The sequence below is a fragment of the Balaenoptera musculus genome, chromosome 9 (genome assembly GCF_009873245.2).
Source record: "Balaenoptera musculus isolate JJ_BM4_2016_0621 chromosome 9, mBalMus1.pri.v3, whole genome shotgun sequence".
Classification (NCBI taxonomy): domain Eukaryota; kingdom Metazoa; phylum Chordata; class Mammalia; order Artiodactyla; family Balaenopteridae; genus Balaenoptera; species Balaenoptera musculus.
In genome coordinates this window covers 84248240-84274643 of record NC_045793.1, presented here as the reverse complement: position 1 = coordinate 84274643, position 26404 = coordinate 84248240, and the positions used below count along the sequence as shown (strand labels likewise).

Below are 26404 nucleotides of genomic sequence, written 5' to 3'. Positions count from 1 at the left end.
GTGACTTGGTCTGAGGTGTTAGAAAGGATGTCTTATAGAATTTGAACTTCGGTTGAATGATTTGGGGAGAGGGTTTAATGAAGTAGAGCATTGCTCTGAATTGAATCGTTAGGAAGCAGGGTAATTTTTACAGTTTGGTGCCTTATTAAGTCTTATCTAGGAAGAGGAAAGAGGAGACTGGTTGGGTAATGAAGCAGCGGTGACCCATATTAGGTAGGAAATGGGGACATGTGGTGTCTGTGGCTTAGACAGTGTTCATAATTGGTCTGTATTCAGACACAGTTACAGAGTGTCTTGTTTTTGTCTTGATTCTTCATGATCATACAGTGCCCTCATCTAGTGTCGATGTTCTGTGAAATTGTTTATGCTCAACAAGAGGATACCAAGGCCAGGCTGTGAGTGCCAGGCCAGTGTCCAGAAACAACAAGACCTAACAGATAGCACCGGGCCAGGTCCTGGATGTCAGGGGCTGTTTTCTCTATCTCATGATAAAATTTTTTGCTACTTCAGTAATTAAACCTACTTCCATGAAATCCACTTTCCACTACTTTGGCAATAAGATTTTCATACAGTTTCTTTGTAATTTCCTCCCTAAGTGCTACGGTATGCTCAACACATTGGGTATTTTAATACAAAATTTCATTCCCTTATGCTAGCAATACGATGATGACCAATAAGAACCACAAGAGAAGATTAATCTGGGTATAATAAAAGTATACAAATTGCTTAGGGAATTGATTAATTTTTTTGTACTTATACCATAAACACTGATTTGTTATATAAGTGAAAATATATACCATTGGCAGATAGGAAATAGATGGAATAAAATCTTAATTTTATTTAGTGAAAGTTACTCGTGAAGAAATTAGAGGGTCTTACCACTTACTACAGAGAGAAAGGGCTTAATAATCAGAGACTGTAGAATCTTGGAGTTGGGAATGATCATAAATCAACATATCTCCAGAAATATACATGCAAGCTAAACTAATGTAAATGTGGTTAAAAAGCTTTCTGCTTAGACATTCTAGATGCCTCCTAAAATAAATGGGATAATCTTACTTTTTCTCTTACATAATAGACTATCATTACCATAAGTTTTGCTTAAAGAAAAGAACATCTTGTAAGTGATTCAAGTTCATGACTGAGTAATATTCAATATTTAAGTAATGTATGGATTTAAAATAGGTAGAACCATTGACAAATGTCCTGTGCTGATAATTCGCTTTGTAACTTGTCATAGGTCTGTAGAGGCAGTGCTGTGGGGCTCTGGGGAGAGGAGGAGGTGAGATGAGGCTGTATAAACTAGGCTTAGTCATGCATGAGAAAACATCTTTACATAATGTAACATTTAAGGTATTTAGAATATTGTTAAATATAACACTTTCTTTGACTTACACATATATGCTCTTTAAACATGAGCTATATAATCAATTCAAGGTTACAATCTCATATGTAAAATTAAGTTTCTTCATCTTTGAGTTTTTTTGATTGGTTTTAAAATAGAATTAAGACAGTATAGAAGAAATGGCTATTTATTTTCCAGCTCTGCTTTATTTATCATATTATCTTGTTAATAAGGAGAAGGTGTCTTGATTGAACTTCATGGAGTTTGCCCTTTAGTTATCCTTGAAGATATGATCTAAACAAAGAAAGATGCTCATTTTTCACTTTCTCCTTATGGTTTACCCTTTTGTATGATCCTATTTCATCTTTCCTGTTTTCGAGTAAAACATGTAGCTACATTTTACGTGAGCCAGAAATAATAATTTACTGAACGGGAAACTGAAATTGAGAAGTTAAAGTTCCAGTTAAACATTTTAACTTTTAATTAAACAACAAGGTTTAAATCATTTTAAAGATTACAGATGCCTGTCATGGGCCTAGAGGTGGGTTTATTCAAGCCTCGTACAACCAATGGCAGCACTTTGGATCCTTAAATCTGAATGGTTCAATAATTAAATTACATCCGAATCCTGATAACTGATTTAATTCTTTGTTAACAGTAATAAAGGGGGAATAATACCAATAAATATCCATTGGTTACTTGGGAACTTATTATTCTTGGAGTCGATTTTATGTGCTGTCAAATTTGTATAATGTGCTTTTGGATATGTATATTCTTTAATATTATTGTCTGGACGTTTGCTGCAGATGAACATTTATTACTGCTTTTTGTCAAAAGGAGTATTTTGCGTACCCATTTTAGCAGTAGGTACCTATTTGAAATGAAAATAGAAGGATTAGAGTCAGTCACTTTTCTTACCTGAAATATTCCTGCACATGGTGTGTTTCTGCAAATTCTTTACACATCACAGATATTCTCAAAGTAGTTATCGTATGACTTAAGCCAGAATAAAATGGCAGCTTTCTCTGTTTTGCTTACATATAATCCTTGCTTCTCAGAACATATCAGGCTTGGAGGCAAACAGTGGCAATTGTTTTCAACTGCGAAAACCACCCAGATGATTTCTTGGAGAGTCTCCTTTCTTTCTGACTGTCTTTAGGCTTAGATTCTCTTTCTCTCTTATCCTATCCTTTTTGAACTGTCGTAATGCATTTACGTTTTACACACCTACTGGCCAAACAAGATAAATTATAAATATGTTCAACAAAAAGTAGGTTCATATAATCATTTTATCCATTGCATCTTCCTTACAAGGGCCGGTTATTGACTCTAGACTAAGTAAATCAAATGATCGATGTCTCCTGCTTACTGTTCCGTGGCCGTTTGCATCAGAGCTCTCCATCTCCTGACCTTTGTTCCTCACCCTTAGCCCCGACATATTTTCCCCCAACTCGGGGGAAAGATGTCAAACATGGCCCTAATTCCACAAACCTCAGCCTGGAATGTGAAGTGGGGAAATTGAGAAATTAGGAGATTAACTACTTCTTAATATCAACTGAAGTCTGTGCTTGCTCTTGTTGTCTGGTCTGCTGTTTGTAGAGCAGATACTATGTTTGTCACTTCAACCAGAGCCAATATAAAAGAAGTGCTAAGTCCCTCAGTTCCTGTGATCTTTAGTGTATTGTCTCTGCTTGTACCAGGACTGTTACTTCAGTTTTTAGCCAGTTTTCATTGCTTCTCCTCTTTCTACCCCTGCTGTTATGCTCCAGAGTGCCATCAAAAAAAAAGCAACAAACCTTAGCAAGCATATTTCTGCCACTCATGATGATGGCTGTAAGGGCTTGCTTTTTGTTTTTACAGCCCTCTTTCCAACGGCTGCCGCCATAAACTGCACCCATTTTCCCACTAATCCAAACTCTGTCTGAAGGTGGACACCTTCTCTTCATTAGACTGAACACAAGTCTTAGTTCAGAGCTATATGTCTTTCCAGTATTATTTTATTAGTCTTCTATGTAGATTCTCATCCCAATTTACTGCTTTTAATTTGACCCTTTAAAAGTGAAAACACTTATCCTGTCCCTTTCCCTGATTACAGTTACTTAACGATTCTGTTCTGCTTCCAGAATAAAGTTCACGCTCCTTGGAATATTATACAAGGAGCTTCAACATCTGGTCTTCACTCATTTGTCTCACTTTTTGCTATTGCCCTAAAAATCAAGGTTTATGATTTTCCAAATATGTCATTCCTTCCTGCCTCTGAATTTATGCATGCTGTTCTTTCTGCTTGTACTGACCTTTCTCCCTCCTGTGTGATTAAAAAATGTCTTTTATCACTGAAGCCCTTCCATTATTTTATAGTCTAATTTCTCTCAACAAAACCACAATCTATTAAAGACCTTATGTTTTTCATCTTAATGTCCCAGTGCCAAGTTCAAAGTCTGTATATAGTTGATGGTCAGTAAGTGTTCAGATGAATAAATTAGTTCCTGAACACCTTTCCTTTCTTTTAACCCAAAGCTTGGAATTGTGTTTACTTCTACTTTTTATAATTTCTCCCATGAAGGCTTAGTGAGGAAGCTTCAGTGGTTTTTCCTGATAGTAGTTCCCAAATGTAAAAACTAGAGGTTACATGGCATTGGATAGACTTGAGTTCAAGTGTTAACTACCACATATTAGTTTTGTGACCTTGAATCAATTATGTAACCTCTCAGTGTCTCAGATTTCCCATCTGTAAAATGGCTACAAAATTATCTTATGGTTAAGATTTTAAATCAAACTATATATGAACAATTGGGAACACTCTTGTTTCCTCATCAGAAAAAATAAATCATTTAAATTATTTTTAATACCCCTTTCAGCTTTCAGAATTGGGAGACATTAATTTGGTCTCTATTCTCTTACTATCTGTGACACTGAAAAAGTAATTTCTAACATCTTATCTCTGCTTCTTAGCTAAAATGAAGCAGTTGTACCAGATGATCTATAAAGAATCTTCCAGTGCTAGGTTTATTTGATCATTTATTATGTGAATCTATGTTTCCGTTTCCGTCCTTTTGTGTATATACTATTACACTAAAGTTTCCCAAGTACTTTTTTTTTTTTAATTATTGACAAATGAACATAATTTCAATAGGAGAAAGTGTTCTAGATTTACAGAGCAGGTGACTGGGAGCTAGTAAGCAACTGGCTATAATATCTTGGCCAAATTCCAAAGAAAGAATTGCATTCTTGGTGTTGACTTTCTGATTATAGAATTATATAGCAACTGTTTGTGAAGACATCAATAACATTTTTAGACTAAACAGAAATGATGTAAGCAAAATGGCCGTTACAGGAATTTTGACACCCATCACCTACCAGAAACATGAATTTAAAGAACTATCCATGCACAAAAATACCTTCACAAGAGCTCAGGATTCCAGGTGAGGGATTACAGTTTCTGGGTGAAGGAGGTACTGTATTTTAAAGAGATGTTAAGAGATACACAGTAGATGGCCTCAAACTCTTCAGTAAAGTACAAAATAAAGCTGTATCCTGAGAACATAGGTTTCCAGGGAAATTCTTAGGAAAATGAAGAAGCCACAGCAAAGCCAAGAGAGTGAAGGCAAGAGTCACAAGATAGGAAAAAAAGTAAAGGATTGGTAAGCATGGCTCAGTTCAAATATAATCTTGTTTAAAAATGTATGTGGTTGTCAAATGAATGTTTGTTATTAAAAAAAAACAAACGGTCAAATAGTATTTCAAAGCTTGAAGAAAAATAAAGACACTTGCCCTATTTTTCCCACCGTCTCCCATTCCCCATGTTTTTTTTCAAGGAGGACACTGAACTATTTCTAGATAACATACTTAAAGTGTTACTCCTTGATTTAAAAAAACAAATTGTTTTGTTTTACACAATTTCCTCCTGTGGAAGAGAAGGATCTAACTTTTATAGTTATCACACACAATACCACTCCACCCACCACATCCATATACATGCTTCTCATCTTCCACCCAATCAATGTAGTTATTTTTTAATATTATTGACTGTTTAAATCATTATTATGAATTTTCTGAGCAGCAGAGCCAAGAAATAAACAATGAGTGCTTTCTTTCTGGTACAATTTATGTTTTCCTGGTGATAATTGCATCCTTAAATCCTCTGTCTTCCTGGTCCAATACTAACTGTTTTTTTTTTTTTTTTTTTCCCCTCGACCTGTAACATATTTCTTACCCTGAAACTTCCTTTCAGCTCTTCCTGGAAATTCCCTCTGCCCCTCATTTGTCAGATTAGCTATTTCCTTAATCCCCTGTCTTCCGATTTCTTGGTTTACTTCCTTGTTTCGGTAAAGTTTATATTCTGGAATTTCTTGGGCTCCTTAAGAAAGAGTAAAAGAGAGGTAAAATTTAGGACCTTGCATATATTAAAATGTCTATATCCTCATTCTTGAAAATGTGTTTGCACATAGAATAACAGTTGGAAATCAGTTTTGAAGATTTTTGAAGAGATTGCTCATTTGACTTCTAAACTCCCAGTACTGCTGTCTGTTGTCTTTCTGATTTATATGTGACATTACTCCCAAACCCACCAGAGGCTTTTAAGATCGTCTGTTTATTCTTGATACTTGTGACATGAAGACAGGCAGGTAGACCATGTCCTGTGGCCCTTTTTATCCACTGTGCTGTAGTTGAGTGGCTTCCTGCACTCCGGAGACTTATGTCCTTTGATTCTAGAAAATATGCATGCACTGTGTCATATTTCCCCACTTTCTGTCTGGTTTTATCTTGCTTTCTCAGGAAACCCTGTTATGTGGAGGTTGGATCTATTCTACGGCTACTCTAACGCTACCCCAGAGGCTCCTCTGTACTCAGATACTACAACTGCTTGCCCTTTTGACTGTGTTATTTCTACAATCATGGTTTTAATTTTCCAGATTGCTGCCTTTTATTTCTCTGGGTTTCAGTATTTCGTGATTTCATGATGTAATGTCATCTCTTCGTTGTCTGAAGATATTAGTCACAAAAATATTTAGTGTTTTTTATTCCCTTTTCTTGTATTCATCCTTATTGTTTGCTTATTTGGTTTTAACTTTTTTCATGCAAGTCAGAAGTATTCCTCAAATGTCTGGTGATTGTCCCTTTATATTTAAGATTGTGGCCAAATGAATACAGATTGCATTCTAGAGCTGCATTGTCCAGTACGGTAGCCACTAGCCACTGGTGGCTATTGAGAACTTGAAATGTAGTTCATCCCAATGGAGGTGTCCTCCAAGAGTAAAGTAAAAACCAAACTTCAAGGCTTGGCACTGAAAAATAAAATCTCATTAATAATTTATATTGATTGAAATGATAGCAGTTATGATACTGGACTAAGTAATACATAATATTAAAGTTAATATTACCTGTTTACTTATGCTTTCAATGTGGCTACTGGACATTTCAGAAGGATATTTAGCATGAGGCTCGTATCACACTTCCACGGGGCAGTACTGCTCTGGAGTGATCAGATGAGGGCCTGACCATTTCATTATGCTCCCTGAACTCCCCACTTCCACTAAAAAGTAGTATCAACACTACTTTTGAATCCTGTAATCTTTTGCTTGGTAGAGTTCTGGAAGTGGCAGTGGAAGAGGAATCAGCATGTGGACTTTCACTTAAACTTATTTCAACATGGATCTCTCTCATACCCTTAGCTGGGCCTCCTGGTCTTAGGTCCAGAGATCTCTTACTCCAGGTCTCCAAAGAGGAAACACCCCACCTTCTGACAGGTGAGGAAGGAGAGTGAGCAGGCTGTGCAGAGTATATGGGGAGAAGATCTAGGGTTTAGGACTTCTAAAGATATTCAACCAACTTAGACTCTGCTTCCCATGCACCCATGGTCCTATCTGGGATTATATAGTAGATTCTTTTGGCTTCTGCTCTAGGTCTAGATGTTTAAAATATGACACGTTAGGCTGAGCAATTACCGTTAGTCCATTATGGTTTTCTCTATGTTGACTGGTTTCCTGTCTTCTCTCATCTAAATCTTTGAGCTGAACATGTGTGTTCATATTTTTGTAAATTCTATTAATTGCATTTTAATGAGAGTTCAGGTGCAAGTGAAAATGTATTCAATCTGCCACGTTTAAACCTTAAAATCATCTTGTCATTCCCTTCTTCAATCTTTTCTGTCAGATTATGTTCAGATACTTAAGTCTCCTATAACCTGGTCTAATATACTTCCCTCTACTTGTAGATATGAACCTTCATGGCACACCAGGCTTAGCTTGTGCACATGCCTTTTTCCAACCATCCCAGTTACATTTCTAAATGCTTTATGTGATTATCTAATTTTATTTGCTGAGAATCCCACTTCCTTCTACTTTTTCACATTTAACTAATCTTCTAGGGAAGATTAAGGATCTAAGAGTTCTGTGACCATATTCTTAGGAATTTAGTCCCCATTGATCTCTTTCTTAGCTAAACTTCTATCATGTGTTTGTTTCCCACAAGTTATAGTTTTTATACTATGATAAAATGCTATTGTGAGGTATTAATCCATATGGTTTTGTTCCTCCCACTTCATTCTCTTTTCTAACTGCAAGATATGAAGCCACAAATTGAGGAAGGACTTTTAGTGGAGACAAGGAACTGACATTATGTTACTATTCAGTTTTAATAAAGACTTGGAAAACAGTTATGGTCAACTTGAAACCGTTATTTTCAACATTGTCCTAAAAAAGATAAAAGGGCCATAAGCTTGGATAGAAGTGAGAAAGTGGGAGCTTAGATGTGAGTAAATCCCAGAGAGCTGCTGTGATCTGCCCTGCTGCAGACTTACTCCTGAAGGCAAATTCTTTCTCCCCTTTCACCCCACAAGTGTGAGGATCTCAGAGTGGAAGTGTCGCTCAGGGAGAACAAGCCTCAGAAAACACTGCATCAGTCATGGCACCAGAGCAGTGGAGTATCCTGGGCTGTGTGTGGTGTGTAGGCAGCTATGTGTTATGGAGCCCCTGGGACCCCAACACTGAGCTTAAGGCCCCTGAAGTTTGTGCAAGTCAGCTGAGAAAAAGAGAGCCATCACCTGCAAAGTGCTCAAGGCCAGGATGAGGGAAAGTTATAGCCACAAATTTAGAGAGGGCATGCTCTGTGTTCTCATCTCCTCCTCTGAAAATAGCACCTATTGAGAAAAATATAACACAGTTTTAAACTTGAAATGACTGAGAAATATCAAAAATGAAAAGTTTCTTAAAAGTGACTAAATTAATTATGTTGGATCAGGCAGAATGGAGGCTTGAGGTAAAATGAAATTTCATTTTTGCACACCTGAGTCTGTGACTATAAAACTTATTTCCATTTCAGTAATATACAGCCATCCCCAAAGTTTCTTTCTTGCCAAAACAAATGGAAAACGCTACCAGGTAACCATGATAGCTTTTCTTTGTTTTAGATTAGTTAATTTTATATTTCACATTCTCTTTGTCAAGATAGACAATTCTGTTTTCCGGGAGTGATGGAAACTTGGACTTGATTTTTATTTTGAACTTTGATTTGATTTTGAAAACTTAACATGTAATTTTTTCTCCCTTTAAAGAAATATACCCTTCTAGGTGACAGGAGAGGTGGTGGCATTTCTATGGCCTTTGTTTAACGTTGATTGCATATACATACACATGTATGTGCAATTTGAGCAAATAATTGTATTATCAAGGTGGTATGAGAGCCCAATATTGTAAAATGGCTGCTTTGGAGAAAAGCTAGCATTTTGGAAGCTGATAATTATTTCCTAATATTTATTATTTGACAAGTAAATTAGTTCCCACTATATTCTGATCTACTTTTATTGGAGTATTATGTTACTTGTAGACAAAAGCATCCTAATTGATACAACTGTAGCTTGGCACTCTTTGACCTTGAGCAGTTTACTTAACCTCAACCTCTCAGTCCTTTTGCCTCTCAGTGCTTTAGTATTTTTGCCAGTTGTAATATTAGCAAAACAGTAATTCTTATTTCAAGTCATTTTTATGAAGGTTAATTTAGATAATCCACATAGAGTCCTCAGAATGGTGTCTGGCCTATAGTAAGCACCCTTAGTGTCAGCCATTTGTATAACATGACATAATTTGGGTTTTTCAAAAAATGAGCTTCTAATAAGATTAAATGCCAAGTGATATTCCAAGGAATAAAAATGGTGATGTGGTTATTTTAAAAGTCAGTCAACACACAACAAGTGTGTCAACTGCCCTCCAGACAGATTCTGGAGATAAGTTCAATGACTTTTAAAAGTACTTGCCAGAAAGAGCTTTGGTTACACTTAGCCTAAAGGAGGAAAGGGCACAAGATACCATTTAGGTGGTATTTACAGTTAGACTTAAATAATTATTTGACCTGTTGTCTCATTCTACGAGGTTGCCCATGTACCTGAACATTGATTTGTGAGTTTAGACATTGAAGCTCAGTGAATTTCAAGGCAAGAAGAGTCCAGTCCCTGCCCCCAGGGACTCTGGAAGTTACCTATTAGATAGGCGAGAGCAAGACTCTGCTTCTTCTTACTTAATCCAGTTGAGCAATAGAGAAGAGGGAGAGACTCCAGGACAAACTGCCCAACAGAGGCCAGAGGGAGGGTTACACATGGAGAGAGTGTGCTGTCCTCACGTTGCCTCTGAGTCTGGTAAGGTTAGTAGAGCTTGGAAGTGAATATAATCAGAAAGCATTATAATTGGGTGGTACCTGCAGAGCAGATTTTTAAATGAGTGATCTGAGTTTGTGAAAAAACTTTTAAAGTGAGGGGAATAAAGGAGATTAGAGGAAAAGCAGTACTTCTAAAAAGCCAACTTCCATGACATAGTGCTACAATCTAGGCTCTACATATTTTTTTTTTAACATCTTTATTGCAGTATAATTGCTTTACAGTGGTGTGTTAGTTTCTGCTTTATAACAAAGTGAATCAGTTATACATATACATATGATCCCATATCTCTTCCCTCTTGCATCTCCCTCCCTCCCACCCTCCCTATCCCACCCCTCTAGGTGGTCACAAAGCACTGAGCTGATCTCCCTGTGCTATGTGGTTGCTTCCCACTAGCTATCTATTTTACGTTTGGTAGTGTATATATGTCCATGCCACTCTCTCACTTTGTCCCAGCTTACCCTTCCCCCTCCCCATACCCTCAAGTCCATTCTCTAGTGGGTCTGTGTCTTTATTCCCATCTTGCCACTAGGTTCTTCATGACCTTTTTTTTTTTCTGAGATTCCATATATATGTGTTAGCATACTGTATTTGTTTTTCTCTTTCTGACTTACTTCACTCTGTATGACAGACTCTAACTCCATCCACCTCACTACAAATAACTCCACTTCGTTTCTTTTTATGGCTGAGTAATATTCCATTGTATATATGTGCCACATCTTCTTTATCCATTCATCTGATGATGGACACTTAGGTTGCTTCCATGTCCTGGCTATTGTAAATAGAGCTGCAATGAACATTTTGGTACATGACTCTTTTTGAATTATGATTTTCTCAGGGTATATGCCCAGTAGTGGGATTGCTGGGTCATATGGTAGTTCTATTTTTAGTTTTTTTTTTTATTTCCATACTGTTCTCCATAGTGGCTGTATCAATTTACATTCCCACCAACAGTGCAAGAGTGTTCCCTTTTCTCCACACCCTCTCCAGCATTTATTGTTTCTAGATTTTTTGATGATGGCCATTATGACTGGTGTGAGATGATATCTCATTGTAGTTTTGATTTGCATTTCTCTAATGATTAATGATGTTGAGCATTCTTTCATGTGTTTGTTGGCAATCTGTATATCTTCTTTGGAGAAATGTCTATTTAGGTCTTCTGCCCATTTTTGGATTGGGTTGTCTGTTTTTTTGTTATTGAGCTGCATGAGCTGCTTGTAAATTTTGGAGATTAATCCTTTGTCAGTTGCTTCATTTGCAAATATTTTCTCCCATTCTGAGGGTTGTCTTTTGGTCTTGTTTATGGTTTCCTTTGTTGTGCAGAAGCTTTTAAGTTTCATTAGGTCCCATTTGTTTATTTTTGTTTGTACTTCCATTTCTCTAGGAGGTGGGTCAAAAAGGATCTTGCTGTGATTTATGTCATAGAGTGTTCTGCCTATATTTTCCTCTAAGAGTTTGACAGTGTCTGGCCTTACATTTAGGTCTTTAATCCATTTTGAGTTTATTTTTGTGTGTGGTGTTAGGGAGTGTTCTAATTTCATACTTTTACATGTACCTGTCCAGTTTTCCCAGCACCACTTATTGAAGAGGCTGTCTTTTCTCCACTGTATATGCTTGCCTCCTTTATCAAAGATAAGGTGACCATATGTGCGTGGGTTTATCTCTGGGCTTTCTATCCTGTTCCATTGATCTGTATTTCTGTTTTTCTGCCAGTACCATACTGTCTTTATTACTGTAGCTTTGTAGTATAGTCTGAAGTCAGGGATAGGCTCTACATATTTTCAAAAAGTTTTATGGTGAAAAATAGAAGAACAAAGAAATTTTTATTTAAAAATATTTTTCCTCTGTGCTTTGAAATGGAAATAAGTTTCCCCCAGGTTTATTATTTTTTAATAAGAATGCATTATTAATTTTCTATCTTACTGTGAATTAGTATTTATACAACCTCAGGTTTCTTATTTCCTTAGCCCTGAGTATGAATGCTTTCTTTCTCTAATCCCTAACATTCATAGTAAGGTGATAAGTTTTATGTATAATAAGAGACATAGAGACATACTAAGATCTTTTTTAAAATTTACATTACTTAATACAGCAAAGAAATCTGTAACTATCTTAAACACTTACCTTTGATACATTTAGTCTGACTAGTTTTCAATTTAAAACTCATTGAAGTGCTTCCAAAGTTATGTATACACCTTTACTTTTTTTTTTTTTTTTTTTTTAAATTTTTTATTTATTTATGGCTGTGTTGGGTCTTCATTTCTGTGCGAGGGCTTTCTCCAGTTGTGGCAAGTGGGGTGCCACCCTTCATCGCGGTGCGCTGGCCTCTCAGTATCGCGGCCTCTCGCTGCGGAGCACAGGCTCCAGACGCGCAGGCTCAGCAATTGTGGCTCACGGGCTAGTTGCTCCGCGGCAGGTGGGATCTTCCCAGACCAGGGCTCGAACCCGTGTTCCCTGCATTAGCAGGCAGATTCTCAACCACTGCGCCACCAGGGAAGCCCCTACACCTTTACTTTTAATCTCCATCAATTTCAAATTAAAGTGGTAGGTTTTTATTATAACAGTCAACATATTTGCTTTCATTTTCTAAATTTAAATGAGCCTTTCTTTATCTATAAAGGCACCAGATAGTAACAGAACAAAGATACTTGTAAAATGCATCCAGTATGGTTTTCTTCTTTTTTCAGTATGAAGTAAAATTTTTGTGCTTTGAAGCAGAATTTTTAGTTCTTACTTGTACTGCTTTTACACAATAAAAGATTATAACTTTTGCTAGTTTAATACAAATTTCTTTTAAATTCTAAGGTGAAACTACATTTTTTTCCCTAACAGTGCCTGGACATAGCAGACACTCAATTCATTTGCACTGAATTTCCTCTAATCTTATATATTTTGATGTCGCCACAGCAACTTTTCATATTTTCTTCCTTGAAGTCACTGGCTTCTGGTAAAAACTGCTGTATCCTTCAAAAGATGGAGAAATATTCTCTGCCTTTATGTTAGCCAATGTGTTCTCTGTGTTAGCCAATGCATGGTAATTGTTCTCTGACTCATGCTTGAGGAAGAAGCTGTAATATCAGGTCCTCTGAGAAGTTTGTCATCTCTCCTTCTAAAACCTCCCCCCCCTGTAGGTTTTCCACTGTACCATAAACCTTCCATTAGACCATCTACTGTATGATTTTATAATAATTTTTCTATATGTCTATCTGTCATTCCATGAAACTAGAGTTTTATTTATTTTCATAATTTCTGGACCCAGAAATATCTAGTGCAAGGAGGAATAGTTTATTAAATTAAGTAATTTTGTGAACAAATGAATTATTTTAACTATAATCTGTATATGAAAATAATGAAAATAATTCTGAAACATCAAAGTAGCATAGCACAATGCATTTGCTGAGAGATTTATATTGACACAAGGTAAGGATTTAGATATGGGCAAGAAAATGCCTTACATGATCATGCATCCTTATGTCTTCTGACTAATCTTTGATATTACTTGTCACCTGGATGCATAAACCCAAGGTGACCTATTTCATACAAATCCTGGAAATCTTAGCATTTATCTAATTTTCCTAATTTTCTCTGTCAGTTATGCCCTCTGTAAAAATGTGGTTAACAATACCTAATTATAGAATTTTCTGTAGACTTAAATAATGACATGGAAGCATTTAGCATGATAATATATTAAAAATATTTGTCCTCCCCCTTATCCTTTCTTAGAACTTTTCATGTGGTCCTTATAAGGGAGAAGAAATAGTATTCTACTTTTATATTTAATAATTTAATTTAAATAATTTAAAAAACATATTTAAAACAAAGTAAAATTTAAAAAGTCAAAAAAGCATTGGAACCAGAATAATTAAAAACAACTAACTTCACTCTAGTAACAGGGTACAGTGTATGGGAATCGAAGAGGTGTAAATTATTCCAATTATCCAGGAAATTAATATTAAAGTGACTAGCACTGCTGAAGAAGAACAGAGTACAATGACATACACAAAAAAACTAAAGTAATACATTAGCAAATACCAGGCCAGATCCTGGGACAAGATATGTGAAAAGGAGAAAAAGAGAGCAATATTCTAGCTGAGGGGTTTTGTTTTTTAACTGTCACTAAGGCAATGTAAAACGAGCATTTCCCCAGACCTCTGAAACTTCATCTGCTAAATGATCAAGACTAGATGATTCTTAAAATTCCTTCACATTTTGTAACATAAAGGTCACAAACGAGAGAGAGAAAAAATGTGTCATACATGGAAGTGGGTAAAAGGTCTTTGAACTAACAGTCACAGCTATTTATATCTGAGTAAATGTGGATGTCCTGTGAGCCTGGAGACTTGTGGTTGTTTACACTAGAATCTTTATGGAGAATTGTCCTCTGTGTCTGAGCTACATCTCTAAAATATGACCTCCTTGAAGGTAAGCGTTGCTAAACTATCCAAGCCAATTTGGGCACACACTATTATTGGGTTATCTTGGTAAATATTGGTAGCTTCCAATAAACAACAGTAGGGTGAGCTATAGATCTCTTCGAAAGACAGCTACAGAGAAACCTCAGAATTGGCTTCTGAAGGAAGAAGTTAAGTATCCAGCAGGAACCCAACCTGCTCCATGGGGTCTGTGAAGTCCCCACTCTGTCCTTTTAAGTATCCCAGTAGTTCTTGCATGGAAGACTCCTCAGAGGCACAGACTTAACATACTAACTACGGAATTCAGCTAACCATCCAATCCCAGTCAGGCAACCAGGAATGCCCTGAAATCAAGAGCTGGACAATGGGCCATTTCTGAACTGGGCTTAGTGGGTTTTTATAGCCTATAATGTAAGGGTAGAGACTCAGGCCAGTAATATTTCTAGCCAATTCTTAAATCTTTGAGACCATTAATTCCATCAGTAAAAACCTCATTGTTACATTTATGATGAAAATTTCCAGATTTTAGGAGATAAAGATAACTAAATTACAGATTTTGATTACATGCTAAGTAAACAGTTCTAGAATGAATGTTCACAACTAGGTTAGCTGCCCATTTCGAGATGGTAGATTAAAAGTATTCAGTACTTCCTCATTGCATTTTATATGCGAGTATTTGAAGTTCATTACAGAAAACCTCACTATAGGGATCATGCTCTCTTCTTCTTTGTGACAGGATTCTAGGCACACAGTGGCCACATTATGAATCTTCATTGAGTATGTGTGTGTGTGTATGAGGATGCATGTCATCAACTTTAACCTTTACAGAATTATTGCCTTAAGAGATACGGGGAAAATCATACATTTTTTGTCTAATGTAGCATATACTGTAATGGCTTGATTTGCTTTTACAATATCTTTATTTTTGTCTTAGTTTCTTTATTCTGATGAGTTGCATATATAATAGCATACTCACCAAATATTGCTAATCTTACATGGCAAAAGAATGTCATAACTATCATAAACCTGAACTTGTTCATTTTGCAAGACCCTGCCCAACGTTGCTAACATCTCCAGCTTTCCACAAACTAGAATATTCACTGATGCTTTGTTTCTTATCCTAAAGACCAGTGTGCATATTGTTACGTGGTTCCTAGGAAGACTGTAACGTCCTAAACAAAGACAAAGGATGAAAAGAGTCAAGGGAATTGCTAGGAGAAAATAAGTAGGGATATCCCTGGAGAAGGAGTTGCTTCTGTGTTCTTTTAAGTGTCGCAGAGTAATTGTTTCTTTTTTTAAGGAAAGAACCAGGGGGGAGAGCAGCTCACTTTCAAGCTGGAGAGCTTGGCAAATATAGGCTGCAGGGTTTACTTTGGTTTAGGAATCCCACTGCCTCACTGGAGGGTCAATCAAAGTTCCACAGCCCTTCTTGGATACTTGGAGGTGGGGCTGATTGATGTACAGCGGTGACTTGACCCAACACTTGAGGCAAACACAACCAGAGTCATCAGTGTTAATTCCGTATCCTCCAACCAGCATTTTGAAAGTGCGTTGACATTGGTGACCTTGCACTTTTTCATCGGACTTCTAACTGGTAATTACACCTATATAATCACTGTGAAGTTATCTAGCCTAATAGTGTAGGACTCAAGACCAGTGCCTGCAATACTAAAATCTCTTACTTTGCTCTGAGTTTTGCTTTGTTCTTGTCCAGTTTAAGCTATACGTGCATTTTTCTCTTCTCTTAAGAAATAGAATATATGAGATGGTATAGACATTCAGGCACCCTGTCCCAAGCTTTTAGATAAGAAATTGTGTCTAAAAGAAAATGGAAGGAGTTGGTCAGGTGTTGTAATTTTACTATGATCTTGTCAGTAATAACTACAATACTAAGTGATAAGAGGACATTCAAAAATATTTGAAATTGTCCAAACCCTCCAAATTACCTATGCTTGTATTCATGCAACGATGGAATATCTTAATAGAGCACCATATTAAAAGGGCAAATTCATGTGCAGCTACCTTTTATTCTTAAGAAAATATATGCCCAGGAAGACTGTTAAATTATAAATGGCCACTTTTACCCGAAGAGGCACTTAGAATGAATATTATTATATATGTTTTGGAGTCTCTTATATTAAGATTGTAAGGCAGAGTGGTTGTCTTCCCAGTCATGGAGAAAGAAGAATCTATCCTCCCCAATCTCTTTTAGTCAACAGTAACCAGTAGAGGTCACAGGCAGTTTCTACTGGGGCATTCCTGGAATGGATCTAGTCAGCAAGTGGTCACTGTGACTTGCTAGAGAGGTGACTTTGCAATTTTATTTTACCCTCAGTTTAGGGAAACTTAGTCATCATCTTGTGTACCTGACTTGGGCTACTGAATCTCTGATGCAACAGCTAACAGGATATAGGAAGTAACGTCACAAAATTAGCCATTAAATTAAAGCCAATTTTCCATTTGCAAATCATTCCTATGAGGTTTTTCATGGCAAGAACTAGCTACATAGAATGATAATGGGAGGCATAGAAAACCAGGTGTAAGAATTAGGTAAAAATTTACAGATTCCAGACATAATCGTTTTATTGGTCTCATATAACCATTACTATTAATGACATTTTATTTCTACCCGTATTATGATACAGTGTTCTGTAGGGCCAAACAACATTTGTATACCTTAACTTTATTTCACTGTGATTATCTTAAATAGTTGTAAACTGTGAAGTAAAATTGGAGGCAGTGGTTTGCCTCAGTGGGTATTGTGTGAAGATAGCATACTAAAGAAAGTGTGTAACATAGACAGGGACAGGAAATGTCAGTACAAGCTCATTCAAGGAATAATTCATAACCTTGCTTGCACCTCAGACCTATACAATTCTATTTGACATTTTGGTAGTTAATATTGTTATTTAAGCATTCCAGACAACCCATAATTAAATATTTCGATCCAAGATCACAAAACAATTACTGACTTACAATTATGTATGTTACCTAAATGTAAATAATTAGAAAACAAAAAACTTGAAATGACATGCTGTATAGTAATGCTACTAAACAGATATATTTTTATTTTTATTTTTAACATCTTTATTGGAGTATAATTGCTTTACCGTGGTATGTTAGTTTTTGCTTTATAACAAAGTGAATCAGCTATACATATACATATATCTCCATATCCCCTCCCTCTTGCATCTCCCTCCCTCCCACCCTCTCTATCCCCCCCCTCTAGGTGGTCACAAAGCACAGAGCTGATCTCCCTGTGCTATGCAGCTGCTTCCCACTAGCTATCTATTTCACATTTGGTAGTGTATATATGTCCATGCCGCTCTCTCACTCTGTCCCAGCTTACCCTTCCCCCTCTCCGTGTCCTCAAGTCCATTCTCTACGTCTGCGTCTTTATTCCTGTCCTGCCCTTAGGGTCTTCAGAACCATTTTTTTTTTCTTTTTTTAGATTCCATATATATGTGTTAGCATACAGTATTTGTTTTTCTCTTTCTGACTTACTTCACTCTGTATGACAGACTAAAGGTCCATCCACCTCACTACAAATAACTCAATTTCGTTTCTTTTTATGGCTGAGTAATATACCATTGTATACATGTGCCACATCTTCTTTATCAATTCACAAACAGATATATTTTTATATGAAAAGTCAAGGACTTTGTGAATGTCAGCATTATGTAAATGACTTTGGAGAGTTGGATTATGTGTTGCATCTTGTTTATTCATTCAACAAATATTTGTCTGCCCATCACATACTGCACATTGACCATTTTCTGTACCTAATTTCATCCACTTAGCACTTTGAGTGATCAATTAATTCCCCAGCATAAATATCATTATTTAATAAATTAAATCTATCAATATAGGGGATGTTATATAGGGGTCACTGCTCTACTTGGTAATCAGGGAATCTTCCACTGAGTTTGGTACCACAGGTTCTCATGTTTTTCCCTTAAGGATGATGAAAGATCAGTGGACTCCTAAGTATCTGAAGTCTGTGGAGTCTTAGGTTGCTTAGAAACTCAGTGACTATGTCCTTGTGATGGCAACCCAATTTATCAGTGAATGCAAAAGCAACTTAGTTGGCATTTTGCCAGATCTCCATATTTTGCTAGTACGAATATTCAGATCAGCTCTTCTATCACATAAGTATTTATTATTCACACAATCAAACTAAATAATACTACAACTTACCAAATTTTGAAAAGAATAATTTATAGTTTATAATAGATAGCAAATACATGAAAATTTAGCTTAAATTCACTATGTAATTTTAGTTATTTCAAATTTATGTCAGCTGGTTATTATCCCATTGCCTAAACTTCCTTATATACGTGTAAGATTTGCGCTAAATTAGAAGCGTGGGGAAGTTAGACTAGTACAGTATATAATCTATGTGTTAATAAAAAAGGCTCTATAAATTTGACTTCTATTAATCTATACAAATCCATAAATTTAACCATACATGTATATGTAGTACATTTTAATGATATTTTTATTTTACCTTACTAACCCCTTTTTCACATATAAATATAATATATTAAAAATATTATTTACCATATTATTTCTCTTTAAAATCTTAAGTCTTAAGTAATATGCCATGTAATTTGTATACACAAATGCATTCGAAAATTAATGTATTAGAAAAGCACATTTTTGTAATAATGGAAAAGACATTAGGGAATGTACTCTCCACTTCAGTCTAAGTATTTGCTCCTTGCAGTACATTTTCAACTATTTTGCCCCTTCTAATTTAAGGCATGTTTCTAGCTTTTAATAATACCTTCTGTTTATTAGTTTTTTACATACTCATGCTATATATGAACTGTGATCTTCTCTGTACCTCTTCATATGTAGGCACTGTATTTATCTTATCTCCTTATTGATTCCAACTCTCATGTTTATCACAGCCGAAATCGCGGGTAGAGCCGGCAGCCTCTCCTGAGACTAGACTGCTACAAAGTTCTAGTTACCATCATTTTCCCATGGGTTTTGGCATTTATGCATTTTGTTTTGATATTTAAGAGGTTATCATATTACAGGTTCTCTTGAGAATAAAAGAATCAGTGTGACTCAGGCTTTTATGTGACAAGGATGCATTCGGTGATGTTTTCGATTTTTCATTATTCTTGATTTCTGCAGAATTCTGCAATTGATCAAATTTGTCAGTCCTCTAGTATGTCAGTTCATCTGGGCAGTGCCCATGTTACTGATGATATATCTCATTTCACAGATGGAAACAAGTATGAGAACAAAACTTGAATTGTTTTCCTTGAATTAACTGCCATCAGAACAGAAAAGCCAGTTCCCAGGGGTCCTTATTTAAGGCTCCAGTGACTAAGCTACATTGGCACCCTCAACAGAGGTGCATTTTGTTGTCAGATAAAGGCCTGCTGTTTTTTAACAAGATAAGTGAGCAGTCCGGTACAAATCCACTAAACAACCCAAAGGAAATCAAACTATCAGCAAGGGATCACACATGTTAGTTTATAAAGAGATAGGAGATTAGCATGTAAAATTAGATGGTAGAGTAAAATATTAAGGAGACTTGGACTAGGCAAGAAAAACGCAGTACAAGGAATGATCTACATTTTATATTTAATCGTGGTTTTTGGTGTGTGATTGAAGTACTGTCACAAATTTACAAAATCTTCAATTTAATCAGTATGTCTATTCCTGGCAACTGGAGACATAAGCACAATTGGCACATTTGATCATTTAAAATGTTTGGGAAAAAAACGATTGTGTAGTCGCATGTCATTTGTCCTTGTATTGCAGTTACTCAATAAATATCTGTGGAACAAAAGAAGTAAGCCCTTCTGAAGAATATTTTCCAATGTGGAAGAGTCAGGCTGTTTAACACATTCAGATTCTTGCTTAAAGTAGACTACATCTGTTCTCTATTCCATTACATGCCTGGTGTCTACTAAATGTAAAAGATGCACATCTGGAAAATAACCAGTCCTTTTAAATTTGATGTCGGATAACCTGGAAAAGTAAATATACTCTTCTACCAAAGTATTTAACATACCCATGTCTCTTTAATGTATGTTGGGATACTTGTAGGATAGGTTTTTCAGCATCTATTCAATGAATATTTGAGCACCTATTATGTGTCAGGCACTATTGTAGAATCTGGCATATTACCGAACACAGTTCCCAGTGAATACATTATAGGGAGTTTCATTGGGACCTACTCCCTTACAGCTCATTAGTGAGCAAATAAATAATGAATTGAGCTTTTTTATGGTACTTTGTACAAGTAGGACACTAAAGTATTCTGGAGATATAGAGATGAATAAAATATAGTCACGTGGTATTTTGTATGTGCTTAATATTAAAACCTCTGTTGCATATATTATAGAAAACCATGTTGCAGGGATTTTTTTTTTCTTTCTTTACTTTTTTTTAGGGACCTACTGATTAACTCATATTTCTTGACCACACTTAATGAGGGAGAAATTTGGTTATATGTTTAGTTGTTTAAAATGTATGTGATCTACAGTCCATATTTTACATAGAATCTCAGGGTATCAGTTTGAGTACTTTCAACTCAAACTAGCTGAACTGATACAGGGATATGAGGGGCCCACTTAATTGAAAACTTCAGAGTTAGCACTCTTCAGGCACAGTTGGATCTAAGTGCTGTCTCTTCTGATTTTTCTTGGCTCTTCCCTTTATTTGGGTGTTGGCTTTAACCCTGGTTGGCCTTCCTTGAAGTTTTGAGGTGGTTCCTGGCAGCATGAGTACACGTTCCCTTATTCTTACACACTCTTACACATAGAGTATGTGAATGGGGGAAGATGATAGTGGGAAGATCAACTCCCACCCATATTGAACAAAGGAGCCTAGATTTTGTGAGTCCTGAAGAGACGTATGTTCTTCTAACACTAAACTTTTGATAACGCTTTAACTTATAACAAATAAATAGGGATTTAATTAAATAAAGGAAAATATTAAATAGAACACTGACATCTTTAGAGGCAATATCATGTTAGTACCATGTTAATACATGTTTTGTAAATCAAAATATGGAGGTTGCTTTTGAATCTTTCCTTCTGTACTCAATATTAAGGGGCATCTCTGAAAGCAAAGTCAGCTGCTTGTGGCTTCTGGAACACTAGTTGCTTCTCACTACACAGGATGTACTACGGATCTGAGGATAAGTTCTTGAAGAAACATTACTATCTTCCTTTCTTCTGGGAAATTCTTATGCATGTAGAAATGTCCCCTCGAGATTATGATTTAGTCAATCAAAATGGGTGAATTTAGTTATATTTATTCATTATGTTTCATCTTTAAAAAATTGAAGCCAATCTCCTAAAACACGTCTTAACACATGCATATTGGAATTTTTCAAAAAACAGATATTGTCTATCTTCAGTTTTAATTTTATTCACCTAAGATTGGAGGAGGATTGCCTGAAAGGGTGACATCTTCAATGGTAGAATGTTTTATCATAGAAAGAAAAGGTGTGCCCTGTAATTAATTGGCACCAATTAGACTTAAAACTTAAAAAGGAAAATCACCACAGTATTTTTTCCCTAACCTAAATGACATGGCAAATAAGCCAGAGAAAGTTTAGTAAACAGTACGAATTTAGTTTAATCTTTATTTTTTTTAGTTTCATAGCTTGAAGAATTTAAATATTTTCTACTATACAGGATGGTAAATAAATATGAACTTAAAAGAATAAGTGGCAGAATAAGGTTCAGTTATAACTAAAATATTTTTTGGTAATATTTGGAAACCCGTGATTGTGTATTGAACTGCCGTCAGGAGGTAGATGTCTTTCAAAACAGAAATACCCATTAAGTGGATAATGTGAGTGTACCAATAAAAGGAGTGAAGGAACAAATGAATTCATGGTTTCTGCTAATTTAGGAATAGCTGTAATTTTGTAAGTATAATTGCAGTAAGTTAATTTGGATGCAATTTCAAATGTACATACCTAAAACCACATTTAATTTTGAAAAACGATTAGAAAGATAAAAATGAGATGTCAAATAAAAAACAACTAGGACAGATAAATGCAAGTTAAACCAAGGAAGAAAAGAAGGAAAACTGAAAACTGAGAATCTTGTGGAGGAGAGAAGTCTATACTGAAACTTATTATAAAAATAATGTTTTGGCACAGACTTCTTTATAACATGGGAAATATTTAGTGGCTTTTAATTTTGAGTTGCATGAAATGGTATGGTTTCCGTGTTTTTATGGGCTTATTTCACCTCCAAATATTACTCGCTGCAGTCCTCATTTCTTCAACCTACTGTGATTATCCAGTTTTCCCTGAGGAGTTGTAGAAAATGAGAGGAAAAACAGGCCTGCAACAGTCTTGGATCGCATCCAGAAAATGTTTTTAGTCCTTGGACTACATGGAGGATGGTGCCCCAAGCCTTATATACACAGATTGGGAAAACAATGAGGATCTCAGCGTATTCACTCTCAACAGGAAAGCCCTGTGTCCTTAACAAAGGGAGTACTACAGAGTACACTGAAACGCACTCGGAAAACATAAGCATCTCGATTCACATTTGTATCTTTACCCATGAACAGGAGGCAACGTGGAGTAGGACAGTTTGCTTGCTAAATACCACAACTGAGGGCCCTGGGCCCTGAAAGCCAGGAAAACAGTTGTGTTAGCAATCTCTGAGGATAGATGTACTAATCAACCAGTGCAAAACTAGCAGGACCGGTAGAGTCATTTAGGGTGACATTCCATAGCAATTCAGATTCCATAACCTGCTACTGTTTACTTAAGTCACAACCGCCGGACAAAAGAGAACAGCGACTTTCAGGAATCTGAAAGGGGATGGTCAGAATGAACATGATTTGAGTCCTTGGTCACTTGTTGGAGAACGATGAGGATGACAGACACTTGCATAAAGACACGGCTGATGTTATTTAAACCTACTTCAGAATAGAAGATTTCTTTCTACTTAACCATAAGGTAAATTCCTTTATCAAGTCCATTGTCAGTGCCCCCTAATGTGAAACAAACTTTAATGATGCTACTAAAACGTTAGGGCTAAAATGAAGTTTAATAGGTAAGTTGAACTTCTCTATTATTCAAAATTTAAGTGTGCAGATACTAAAGGGAAGGTTTTACTGTACCCCTGACTAGTTGTCATTTCTTTCATTCAAGCAGATAACCAACTGTCACAGAGAAACATGCAGAACAGTTGCAGGGTTCTGATATTTTAGAATTCTGAATTTTTATATCTACCTTATGCATGATAGAGTAGTAGTCTGTCACTTTTATCTGTTTGGATTTTAATGTTTATGATTTATAGAATATAGTCATGGAAATAAGATATATAGAAAGAAATTTAAATGATTTATAACATTTCCAGGAAAATATTTGCTTCTAGAGGTTTTATTTGACATATTAGATAGATATATACCCATACACCCCCATACACTCTATATGTGGGTATGTATGTGTGTTACACAGGTTTTTGTTTTGTTTTGTTTTTTACAGACTATTATACGAGGCTTTGTTCAAACTGAAAAATACATTTAGAGCAAGATGGTCCCACTTTGAATCCTTATGGATTCTTGGAGATCTTAAGAATTTATTTCAAGTTCTTCCAAGGAGTTCATTTGAGAAGCAGCACTCTAAACCAAACCCTTTGGTCTTTTGGAAGACAGAAAACTCGGGCTTATCCACAAGCATATCCTTCCCTTAAGCCCACTGAGAACCAACCTGGAAAATGATGATTTGATTTCACTATAGGGTTTGATAGGCTGTTTAATAGTTCTTTAAAGCTTCTAGCAGAAGCTGCTGTGCCACTCAAATGCAAGGTTTGTGCCAAATGTTTCTTCAAAGTGTCAGGGCAGAAGGGTCAAACTTTTCCATTTTCAAGCAAACAAACAGAAGAAGAAAGGCATCAGAAATATCTTATTTCCTGTGGGGTGATTTCTAAGATAAATTATTGTTATGTGACATACTTCTTAGAAAGTATTTTATTTCTCAGCTTTAAAAAAGAATTTAATTAGGTATGCTCCCATGTCCCTGGAAAAATGTGTGTGTGTGTGTGTGTGTGTGCACGTGCCCGTGCATGCATGTATGTGAGTTTAACTCTTTCAGGAATCTGACACCCAAGTGCTGTGTATCTCCAAACTTAACAGATTGTCAGATGGCATAGATGTCAATATAATTGTTTCAAAGACAGACTAGAGAGTATGGTTACTATGTCTGTTTATTTACTAAATGGAACAAAATCACTTTAAGTCTCATTATCCATCTGATTTCTTTTCTGTTTTTATACATTCATCACAATGAAAGCTTCTTAGCATTTCAAAGCAAAGCAACTTGATCAAACCATCAGCTAATGTGAATGTGTAAATTGATTTCTCTAATCCTTCTTAAAATTATTTTATTGATTTCCTTTTTAAGACCCCACTTCAGGGACTATTTATAGGGTAGATGACATTTCTCAACACAAAACTCTGTGTTACCCACAATTCAATGAATTTTATAGTTCTGCCATTGAAATTACAAATTAATTGCTCACATAATTTTTTTCAACCTCTTTTTGGTATTTGGTAGCTAAATGCTTATTTTTTTTTGTAATTGATTATTGATTTTTTTCTTGTTATTTCATAACAACATGCTTTGAGGCCTAGTTATTCTTTTACCTGAAGATTTCTGCTCTTCCCCCCTAATAATTTCCTTTCGAATGTATGAACACAAATTATCCTGACAACTCTGCTGATCTTAACACTTCCGTAAGGTTCTTAGTATTGTTTAAATGTTGACTTTTCCCCACTCTCCTTAGACAGTTAAGTCTGTTTTGCAAACAGTTCAAGTAAAGATAAGTGTGCCAACATATTTAGAAGGCCTGTGAAATTTACATATTGATCTGGCCCAGCCCACATTGAGAACTATCCACATATACAGAGGTGCTCTCTCTTTAATCTGTCTTTTACACACAGCTCCTACCATGACTTCTATGAGACATATGGGGAAGTTTACTTTATATCACTAATGCAGTAAGTTTACTTTCATCGTGTGCTCTATTCATTAGACGACATAGCTTAAGTCTAAACTTTAATGACCCTGATATTCTGCATTTTACCTTTAATGACGTCCTTTGAAATTTTCCTTTAAACGTGATATTAAAAACCTCCATTTTAATCTCTCAAACTTTCGCTGGCATTACCGTGTACTGCTATGTCTTGTGCATTTAATATTCTCTTTTAAAGTTATGTACATATATATTTATTTTTATTCCTGCATGTGAAGCCCCCCCCTCATCATATGAAGCAGGTAGAACCTGCCATTGGTTTAATACTTCCATAAATGTAAGGCAGCAATTGAAAAAATAGGTATTTGTTTATATAGCACACACAATCAGGTGTCTTATGCATGTGCATAAATATGTGTGTGTGTGTAAATCTTCATGATTAGTTACCCCAAGGATTAAAGTGATAAGAAGAATTTTGCCTTATGGTTTTACACTGGTAACTAATGTTTTGAGATACTTTACAGTGTTATGTGTTGCAGGTCTTCAGAATGAATTTTGTTTTAGCTAAACTCAAAATAATTCTGTTAACTGCCACTTACAGAATATGTTCACTGTTCATTCCTTGTTTATTGTACTTAGATATCATTTTCTAAGAGAAGGTTATTTAAAATTGTTATTCAATTTGAACAAATGTGTTGAAAAGAATACGTAAATGAGGTATTGATCAAGAACTTATTTATATATATGTTTATTTCAGAAAAGAGTATAGGCTCTTCAGTCAATCTTTCAGGGTTTTAATCCTTGTTTTGGCACATGCTAGCTGTTTGACCTCAACTAGTTGTCTAAAGAACATAGTAAGGTGGTGTGGTGGGTCAGTGAGATAACTTATGTGAAACACTTATTTCAACAACTGGCAGACAGTAAGCCCCTAATACATGTTAACTCTGTTACCTTATCATCATCATAATTTATAGGTCTTTGATTGCCCATACAATCTAGAATTGCAAAGCATATGATACTAAAATTC

The 26404-nt window shown here is 35.8% G+C and overlaps 1 protein-coding gene across 6 annotated transcripts in view; it reads left to right on the top strand.

The window, feature by feature from the left end:
* LOC118900697 (platelet glycoprotein 4) overlaps positions 1 to 26404 on the top strand; it is a 76995-nt gene that overhangs the window by 9432 nt on the left and 41159 nt on the right. The window contains exon 1 of one of the 6 annotated variants that reach the window (XM_036863275.1): positions 14324 to 14414. The exons of 1 other annotated variant lie outside the window; for it this stretch is intronic. The gene's annotated coding sequence lies outside the window, so the exon portion shown is untranslated. Of the gene's footprint in view, positions 1 to 14323; positions 14415 to 23168; positions 23358 to 25326; positions 25403 to 26404 lie in introns of those variants that run through there. 4 more of the 6 variants (XM_036863274.1, XM_036863278.1, XM_036863272.1 and 1 more) reach the window with 4 other exon arrangements.